The sequence below is a fragment of the Elephantulus edwardii genome, unplaced genomic scaffold (genome assembly GCF_000299155.1).
Source record: "Elephantulus edwardii isolate Elephantulus edwardi_28Jun2011 unplaced genomic scaffold, EleEdw1.0 scaffold00046, whole genome shotgun sequence".
In the NCBI taxonomy this organism is placed as follows: Eukaryota; Metazoa; Chordata; class Mammalia; order Macroscelidea; family Macroscelididae; genus Elephantulus; species Elephantulus edwardii.
The window spans coordinates 5,158,014-5,167,837 of NW_006399796.1; the positions used below are offsets into that span (position 1 = coordinate 5,158,014).

The following is a 9,824-nucleotide window of genomic DNA, read 5'->3' on the forward strand; positions in this document are numbered from 1 at the left end:
ATGGGAATCCCAGAACATTTGATTGTGCTAATGCGAAGAGTATTGCATGTACCATGGACTGCCAAGAAAACAAACAGATTCATCCTGGAGAGGATTAAACCAAGCAACTCCTTGGAGGCAAGGATTCTGGAGCTTCATCTGACATACCTTGGGCATGTTGCCAGGTGGGACGGGTCCTTGGAGAGGGACATCATGCTTAGGAGGGTGGAGGGAAAGCGCAGGAGGGGAAGACCCTCTATGAGATGGATTGATTCGGTGACTGGGGTAATCGGAATGAGTGTGTCAGAGGCCGTGCGATTGGCACAGGATGAAGCAGGGTTTAGTGCTGTTGTGCATAGGGTCGCTATGAGTCGCAAATGACTTGACGGCACATAATAACAACAACATAGACATATTCTAATTTTCTTTCTCATTTTGAATTCTACAATTCTGAATGCGTAAACATTTTTGAACTCTTGTTCAACATGATCTTACTTTCAATATAAATAATGACCATCACCCGGTATAAAAACTCATGTAACGTAAGTACAGGCGTGATGTCTACTTCTGAAATAACTTGTCTCCAGAAACCCTGTGAACTGGGAGAAATGATGAAAGTTATGCAAGTGTTCAGCTCTTTCAATCACAGGATCACTATGAGTCTTCTATGACTCAATGACTCTTAACAACAACAACAACATATAAATAGTGCAGATTGCAATATTTTATTTTCTCTGACATCAATCATATTTACTGCCCTCACAATGTTTGCTAAAACGTTGATGTCTTTGACTATATACTTGTGTAAAAATATATTTAACTTTCCAATATTTACATCTAATAGAGGTAATTGTTCTTTTATTATAGGGGGAAATGTGTTAATCAGAAAAAAATCACAAACAACTAAATCTGTCCTCCTCTTTTGGGGGGACTAGAACTATGCAGGTGTATAAATACACCCTTTGAATGCTTATAGAAAGAGAATACAAAATATGATGCATTTTTAATAATCAAATATGCACAAATAAATTTTTGTTCCAAATATCATAATGCAGCTTTTAACTTAACAAATTTTGAAAGTAATAGCTATCAACTTTTATGTTGTTGTTGTTGTTTGCCTTCGAGTCGAGCATGACTCATAGCTACCCTATGAATAAAAGGTCTGAAGCCCCTCTACAACTATCATTAAAACACTGTAATTAAAAGTTTCAAGACAATAACATATCTCTGTATATTGGTACAGATAGATATATCTTTGTTCTAAATACTACAATGCAGCTCTAATCTTAAGTGGAGGGTAAAAGCTGGCAACTTTTATAAAACTTCATTTAGATGTTTACGTCTTAATATGACTTGTGAATTCTCAGTACTTTTTTGTTTTCTGTGAATTGTCTATTACATGAAAATGACAAGTGTTGAAAAAAAAAAGAGAAAATTTAGCTTTGAGACATCCTTTGTGAAGTCTAGTGTTACAACTCAGTTGAGGTTAAGATCCTCTATCTCCAAGAGAGCCAAGTCAATTTTTCCAGTACCTGAAACAATAATATATACCCAGCCTTTTGAGGATGCCTCACTAGCTATCGCAGCAGTGTTTCATCCACCTGCTTACTCATGACTCACCACTGTTTGTATTCCCCAGAAAGAAGTCCATCATGAAGCCTCATTGCAACCACAAATGACTTTCACAATTCTTAAATGATGCAGCATATCACTTGCATCAACATTTGGCTTGGAGTGGAGATTGAAGTCACTATTGAAAAGGGTTAAGTCAACTATCTGAATAAATTGTCTGGATAAAAAAAAGAAAGTAATACAAATTAAAACCATACCAAAGTGTTCTTCAAATTTAAAAGTTAACTTTGGAATCTTGCTATTCCAAACATATCTTAATTCACAGCTTTTTTCTTAGCATACTTTATAATAAAGCCTTCCTTTGTTTCCATTTGCTGAGACTTTTCTTTTTTTATCACTCAGTTCACACTCATAGCTATCCTATGAACAAAAGATCTGAACCCAGTCCTGTCCTACCATCCTCATAACTTCCTGACCCACAGGAACCCATTGCAGCAGTCACAGTGCCAACCTACCTGGTTAAGGGTCTTCCTCTCCTTTGCCAGCTTACCTGGTTGAGGGTCTTCTTCTCCTTCGCTGACCCTCCACCCTTCCCAACATCATTTCCCTCTCCAAGAAACAGGCCCTCCTATCATTTTGTCCAAAATTTGTGAGATGAAACCTCATCGTTCTTGCCTCCAAACACCAATCCAGATGCACCCTCTTCAAGACATATCTGTTCATTCTTTTGGCAGTCCATAGGCTACTCAGTGCTCTTCTCCAACACCACAGCTCAAAGGCATCAATTATTTTCTGACATTTTTATTCATTGAACAACTCTCGGATATTTAAGTAATCTGAAAGAATGTCTGACTGCAGATTTTACCAATCCAATGTGTCTTGTCTCCTTATTTCCTGACTGATCCTACCAAGAATGTTAATTGTGGATTCAAGCAAAATGAAGATATTGACAGTTTCAATCTCCTCTCCATTTATCATGACACTGCCTATTGGTCCAGTGAGGTAATCTTTGTTTTCTTGATGTTGAGATGCAATCTATACAGAAAGCTGCATTTCTTGATCTTCTGCAGTAAGTGCTTCAAATCTTCCTCACTTTCAAGTAACAAGGTTGTATCATCTGCATAACGCAGGATATTGATGAGTCTCCCTCCAATCCTGATGCCACATTCCTCTTCATAGAGTCCAGCTACTCGGATAATTCGCTCAAAATATTGATTGAACACATATGGAGGTAGAATATATACCTGATGCACTCCTTTTCCAATTCCAAAATGTGTACTGCTTCTCTGCTCTGTTCGCACAACAATCTCCTGATGCAGGTATAGGTTTCTCATGAGCACAATCAAGTGCTCTGGGATTCCCATTCTCTTCAATGTCAGCCACAACTTGTTTTGATTCACGCAGTCAAATGTCTTTGCATAGTCAATATAGCACAAATATACATTTTTCTGGTAATCCTTACTTTCAACCAGGATCCATCTGACATCAGCAATAATATCCCTGGTGCCATGGCCTCTTTTAAATCCTGCTTGAACTTCTGGAGATTCCCTACTTATGTACTGTCCCGTCCATTTTTGAATGATCTTCAGCTGTACTTTACTTAAGTGTAATATCAATGATATCAACTACTTATATGCACATTCAAACTGAAGCTAAAGAAAATAAAATTAAAATAAATAAAATAAAATTGCAGATTAATGGGCATCTGATTTAGATCATGATCTTCACGTTTACTTGCTATTACAAGCTTTCCTTCATAGAGCTGGTCAGAGATAAAGAATGATAGGATTGCTGGGAGAACAAACAGGCTCATCCTGGAGAGGGTGAAATTAGGCTGCTCCTTGGAGGCATTCTGATGCCTTAACTGACATACATTGGGCACATTGCCAGGAGGGACCAGTCCTTGGAGTGGAACACCATGTTTGAAAAGATAGAGGGACAGCAGAATAGAAAAGGTCCCTGGATGAGATGTATTGACTCAATGACTGGGATAATGTGGGTCGGTGTGTCAGAGACTATAGGTTGGCTCAAGATAGAGTATGGTTCAGAACTATTGTACAAAGGGTGCTGTGAGTTGCAATTGATTCAATGACACATAACAACAACAGTCAAATTCTATGCCTAATCACTTGAGTTACTTTAAAAAGTGTATAAAAATACGTTCAACTTAGGGTTTTAAATACCAAATCTCTCTTCTTTTATAAAATATATGGAGAAATATGAAAAATGACAACATGGAAATGACCAACTATGACTTTTAATTCCAAAAAGGGGAACTGTCCCCATCAAAACCATTCACAATACAAAACTAATTACTATAGGTTAAGACAGTTTCATATTTTCCTGTACCCACTTCTTCTAATTACACCTACATAGTATTTTATGCAGTATTGTTCTTTTGTAACTGATTTATTTCACTCAATGTTTTGTCCTCTAGACTTTCTCATGTGTAGCATTTTTCACATACTTAGTTGTCCTTTTTTGTTGCATAGTATTCCATTGTTTGAATATACCACAGTTTTCCTATCCATTTATTAGATGACAGATATTTGGGTTTACATTTTATTTTCTATTGTAAATAACACTACAATGAACATATTCTTTTTGTTGTTAAGTGTTATTGAGCCATGGACAACTTACAGTGACCCTATGAATGAAAGGCGTGAATATTTGTATAACTTTCATCCTTTCTCCATGTTCTTAGAGTTTCCAGAGGCACGCTATCTTGGAAGTGGATGCCACTCCTACTTCCAAGCTTGTTTTAATCAGGAAGCTCCACTGAACACTGTTCATCATTATATTTGACAATTTCCTATCTATGTATTGTTCTAACCATTTTATAGCAATCATTTGATTCACATTATATAAGTTATTTTGTTCAATAAGCCTAGTAGATCACATTTTTAATAAATGGGAAGAAATATAGAAATGTTCTATTCTCTTGACCTGGTAGTTGTATTCCAATGTCTTCTCATTGACTAATGGGCTTGTACAGGGCTGCATATAGTTTTTTGAAACAATGCAGTTGAAATTCTGTTAGTACCTGGGGCATTAATTTTTTTTTATTTTCTTTATTTTTTTTATTTTAACATCAGGAACCTTTTGTTTGAAGATCATTGTTTTATATGGAATAGGTGACTGAACAATAGACCAACAGTGAGCAGTGAGAGGGGGATCTTCCCTATCCCTGCGTCACTTGGCTACCTGTTCCTGGCCCTGGACTTGGGACCCTTTGGCAGACTGCTGATTGGGATGGGTGAGAGGGACATGCAAACAGTGGAGCCTCTTTTCCTAAAGCAGACTTGGATGTGTGTGGTGGGGGTGGGGGAGGGGCGGCTCAGCGGCAGGGGTATGTGTTGTATAGCAGGAGGAAGATATTGTGAGGTGTCTCCCATTCCCCCCACCAGCCCTGGGCTGTGAAGCATCAAAGCAGAAAAGTCAGGAGCTGGGGAGATGGTATCCATTGTTGTTTTCTGAAAGAAGGAGTGCAGGGTCTGTTGGCAGGCAGACAGTGATGAGGGCAAGTCATGTACTGATGTCCTTCTCCTCTTCTAGCTTGGAGATGGTTTCCAGCAAGGGGTCCCAGGGCCCTACTTCTTCCTTTTCCTTGGCCTCCTAGACTTAGAGTTGGGGACACAGAGGCCAGAGTTGATGCAGTACTGCATGTGATATTTTCAGTTGGTGGGGTTCATCTTGTTGATGGTATCCTTCACATCAAAGTATTTCTGGAGTTCCTCAGGGAAGGACTCGTAGACCTACAGGGGTGAGGCCACTAGGGTCAAACCTCTCCTTGCACTCCTCCTCCTCATACTACTTCATGGCCTTCTCTATGAACAGCTCGGCACCGCTATGTACATGCTCCTTGATGGCCTCCTTGTCCTGGCAGTCGGCTGTCTTAATCTTGGATGAAAAACTGTCGGAAGCAGGCACGAGAGTTCACTTTCCAGCTTTGGGCCAGCTGCATTAATTCATTCATTCATGTAATGTATGAACTGCATTACAATGGTCTAGCGGGACACTTGCTCCACGAGAGCACATTTTGTCTTTACCTCAACGCACTAGAGGGCTAAGAAATTGGCTGTATGTATCCTCTCATACCAATAGAAATTGTCAGACAATGCTTTCTAACTATCTTCCCAGCAGCATAGCATGCCCAAGAGCTTGATATGTTTCTTGTACGTCTCAGTGCAGGTTCTGTTCTGCTCCCTCACCTCCTCAGAGTCTTCCTCCACCTGCTTTGGCTTGGTATTGACCCTGCTCTTTGCTGAAGGTGTCCTTGCTGAGTGTGTCCACGTTCCAGGTTCCAGGACATGCTCTTTTCCTTGTACATTTCCTCCAGCTTCTGCTCCCAGCTCCTCTCCTCTCTGCAAAGCTGCTGCAAAGCGTGCAGCCTTTCTGGCCCCACCTGGCTGCCCGCATACTAGGCCACCTCCGGCTCCTTCAGCTTCTCTTGGCACTTGGCAACCTTGCAATTGGACTCTCACAGCCCCTGCCAGCTTCTCATTCTTTTTCTGGAACTGTTCCATCCATTCCACTCCCACCTGCTGCCTCTAGGGGAAGAGGCTGGCCATGTCGATGTTGGGGCATGTGGATGTGGTTCCACACACTGTACTCCAGCATCTTTCCTCAGCGGTCCAGCCTGTTCCTGCTTCCACAGCCACAGCACTGAAGGGGCCTTAACTTTTTGGCAATTCCTTCAGTGCAGATTGTGTTTGTTCCTTGTTTTAATGTGTGGCCCTCATGCCTGGTTAAAATAGTTCTTCTGTCAAACATTCTTCTAGGTGTTATAGCACTGGTATGTGCATTGCTGTCCAGAGGTAACTCATGGTTGCTGTGATGCTAAACACTGTGATACAGATGTGCCAAATGTGATAATGGTTACCCAGGGTGGACAGTGTTTGCTGGAGCTTCTCAATTAAAACAAGCCCGGAAGCAGGAGTGACATCCACTTTCGAAATGGCTTGCCTCCGGAAACTTTATGAACATCTACTACTTACTCCACAGCACCTAACAACAACAACAACAACATGGTACATCTTGACATGGTTCAGTGATGACTAAGTGTTTCTAGTAGACTGATTCTATGTATTTTTCCATTTTATTTTGGTGCTTTCTTCATTGTTTGTTTTGTCTGTAGAATTGTTAAGTATTGCCACTTGTGGCTGGAATGTGCTTCTTAATTCTTTCAGTTTAAAAAATAGAGAGTTGTCCCTTTCAGTTTTCTAATCCCTACTCTTTGCACATTTCACAATAAAAGATTTGCTTTGTCGTCCTGAGCTGTCTTTTGAAATCTTCTGTTCATCTCTCTTACTTCTGGACTTGTCCATCAATTTTTTCCATTGTGGTGGCTTTTATGTTGCTGTGATGCTAGAAGCTATACTATTTGTCATTCAAATATCAGCTAGGTGACTCTTGCTAGATAACGTTTAGCTGAGTTTCTAGGTTAAGGCAGACTGAAAAACAGAACTGGTCATCCAAAAGCCTTATAAAATCAAAATTTCATGGATCTTTTCTTCCACTGTAACTGTTGAATGTTAATCATATTTAAAGGGAATGGTTGAAGTAAAGCAGAAATGTCACTGGGTGGTAAACAATTGAGAGTAAACAGAGAAATCTAAATATAGTAACTTTTCAACTTACTGAAGAGACAATATCCTGTAAAGAAGAAATGTTTTACACTGGCCCTTTCTCATGCAGAATAAGAAATCTTTCTTGAATATATGTTTACATGTCTGTTGCTGGTTTATCTCTCCTATGTCTTCTTTATGATCATATGTTAAGATAGGGAGACTCCAATGTGTAGGCTGGAGGGTTCCTGCTAGCCTATGGGGCATACCCTGAAACTACTGTATCAGTTTTTGTCTTCAATGATGTTCTGTGTTTTGTTTTCTTGGGAATAAATTAATATATTGTTTTCCATTTTTCGGAAAAAAAAATCAAAAGAAAATTGCTGAATACAGAATCAGAAGATTAGTCCCTCAGGATGGAAGGCACTCAAATTGAAACCGGGCAAGAGAAGCCTCCTCAGTATAGAGTCTAGATGATCCAAATTGGGTAAAACTTTATCTAGTGAAGAATGTTTGTTTGCTCATATAACAAGACTCAAAATGAAGAGAAAAGGCTATGAGCTTCCATTAATAACACAAATGTAAAATATATTAAGTCTGAATCTAGGAAAATTGGAAATTATCAAAACTAAAAAAGAAACAAATTAATATCAACCTCCTATGAATTAGTGAGATGTGATAGACTGGGTATTGGCCATTTTGAACCAATATCATCTACTATGATGGTAATGACAAATTGAAAAGTAATGGTGCCGCATTCATAGTCAAAAAGAAAATTTCAAGATCTAGTCTGAAATACAATGCTGTGAATCATAAGAAATTATTAATACACGTAAAGGAAAGACCTTTTAATATTATTATTCAAATATACTCACCAACTGCTGAAGCCAATAATGTAGAAATTTGAAAATTTTATAATTTTTTGTACTCTGAAGTTGATCAAATATGTAATCAAGATGAATTAATAATAACTGGTAACTGAACGCTAAAGTTGGAAACAAAGACAAATTAGGCTTGGGCAATATGGTCTTGGTGACAGAGTGAAATTGGAGATCATATGACAGAATTTTGTAAAATTAATTGCTTATTTACTGTAAATACTTTTTTATAAAGAAAGATAAATAATGATTATGCACAAGTTATATGGGTCTTACCTAATGGACTATTCAGGAAATAGTAGTTACATCTAAGAAATGACTGAAAGGAATAGTTTAGCATAAGCAGTCAAGCAAGTCCAGAGATGACTGTGGATCATACTATAAATTACTGTAATGCAATTTAAAACGTAAGCAGAAGAAAATGTAAATAAACCCACTAAAGCCAGTTATGACCTTAACTTTATCCCACCTGAATTTAAAAATCTATTTCAAGTATAAATTTAATGTCTTAGACACTAATGAATGAAGACAAGATAAATTGTGGGATGACATAAGAATATCAACTATGGAAAGTGCAAAAAATGCCATTATAAAGACAGAGAAGAAATAAAAGACCAAAGTGGATGTCAAGACAGACTTTGAAACATGTTCTTAGTCTTCAGGAGTCCAAATGGACTACTTTTAATGGACTGCTACTGGCTGTTTTGAAGAAAAAATCATATATGGTAAACCATGTATTGTCTACAGTGCTGGGAATGATAAATTGAAGAAGAAAAAGTATTACAAGGTTTTTTTTTAAGTACAATGATATTAGTGACAGAATAATGATAATAATAATAATAATAATAATAATATACCTAAAAGGAAACTCAGTTACAACAACAATTTATGAACTCATGGTTGAAGGAAAAGAAGAAGAAATAGAAGATTTATACCAATTTAAGCAATCACTTTGTATTGGTAATTACTAGTGAGTGGAATGTTAAAGTTAGAAACAAAGATGAAAGATTAGTTTCTCGAAAACATGGCCATGGTAATATCAATATTAAGTGAGATTACAGCTTTGACTTTTGAAAGGTAATCACCACTCTATTTATTCATTGCAAATTCTTTTTTTAATAATATAATGAGCAATTATACATACATATTAACTTCATCAGAAGGAATACACAGAAATTAAATTAGTGTATCTTCAGAAAGAGAAGATGGAGAAGGTCAACATTATCAGAACAAAGGCAGGTACTAGCTGTTGCGCAAGCTAGAAATTATTCACAAACAATTGCAAGTTGAAGCTAAAGAAAAACTTCACATCTTTAGAGCCTGAATTTAGAAATCATCACAAGAATATATTTGATGCATTAAACAGTAATAACCTACGGCAATTTGAGTTGTGTGATGGCATCAAAGGCATTATAAGTATAGTAAAAGGTACTTAAAAAAAAAAGACCAAAAGTGAAAAAAAAAAAAAACCAAACACAAAAGAAAACCAAAAACATATTCAAAAAACTTGCTCTTTAATGCAGTCATTGTTGTTGTCTGCTGTTGACTTAGTCCTTACTCATAGCTGCCCTGCTTCAAGCAAGTTTAAAGGATTTCCCATCATTCTCCCTCAAAACAGATTAGCAGAACAGCTACTTACTTGTAGGCCACAAGAGCTCCTCTCCTGAAAGTAGAGTGGATAAAAATAATGGAAGAAATTATGAAAGTAGAAATAGAACTGATTTCAAAAGTTGCCATCGCTGTTTATTAGTAACTTCTATAAAATGGGACATTGCATTTTTTTCCAATCAATAATTTATTCATTGCTCATACCTTTTTACAGAAAACC

General features: G+C 37.6%; 1 pseudogene; it reads right to left on the reverse strand.

The window, feature by feature from the left end:
• Positions 1–5,076: 5,076 nt before the first annotated feature.
• Positions 5,077–6,171, reverse strand: LOC102868903 (annotated as a pseudogene).
• Positions 6,172–9,824: the final 3,653 nt, after the last annotated feature.